The following is a 1008-nucleotide window of genomic DNA, read 5'->3' as shown; positions in this document are numbered from 1 at the left end:
AGTTTCTTATAGATACTGAAATGCTGACATACTTCAGAAAAATCCTTATTCCTTCATGTTGGAAAACAGGTCCAAAAGGCAGGAACTCAATATCTTCTTTATGCAAACTAATTCTCAGTAATTACACATTCATCTTCTGCCTAACATTCATCCCAAATTTGTGCACTGTTCCTCTAGTAGAGCTTGGAAGAATGATTTCTAAAAATAGAACTACATTATACTTACTAAGCTGATAATAAATTCCAGCATGTCCTGATGAGACTAGAGAAGAGAACGGAGAAGGCAGCAGTACTGAAATGATGATAAAACTAGTTTGTCAAGCTACAGAACCATCCAACTTATTTGTATCTGTAATATTAGAAAATTTCAGTCTAGTACTGCACTCCTTTTTTCTGGGTTCATGTTCCTCAGACCAAGCACTGCAATCAGATTGATTTAGATGCCTCATACCCATATGAAGAGGATAGATACCAGTCCTTCATTAGATGTCCATGACCTCAGTAAGGTTGTGCATTATATTGGTGTGCTGTTTTATGCAACTACACTGCCTTGTGCCTTATCAAAGAATATTGGTTCCTTTATTTCAGCATAGGAGTGTGCACATTTGTGGGAGCTGGAGAACATCTAGCTAAAAATGCTAAGCTAAAAACTAAGCGAAGTGAAAGACATGCCCAAATCATCAAGACGTAAGTCCTGCCACTGTTTTCCTAGCACTCCTCTTTCCTGCCTTGTGTTGCTGGTTAGCAGCTCAAATATGGCAAGTATCAAAAAAAGAGAAATTTCAGCCAAATTCTGCTTAGTGGTAAAGTCAAAACAAGAGCCAAGATGGTAGTCTTAGGACCTAGCACCCTTTTTCTGTTTGTTACATGTTGGTTTTGTTTGCTTATTTTGTTTGTTTAAATGTAATTAAGTGTTCCACTATATGCAAGATTTGCAGCTGGTAATTTTGAAAAGTTATGCTTAATTAGAAGGACTGACAACCCTAGATATATTTTCTTTACTATTATT

Source organism: Meleagris gallopavo, chromosome Z, assembly GCF_000146605.3.
Source record: "Meleagris gallopavo isolate NT-WF06-2002-E0010 breed Aviagen turkey brand Nicholas breeding stock chromosome Z, Turkey_5.1, whole genome shotgun sequence".
NCBI lineage: Eukaryota > Metazoa > Chordata > Aves > Galliformes > Phasianidae > Meleagris > Meleagris gallopavo.
Note: the sequence above shows the minus strand (reverse complement) of the source record.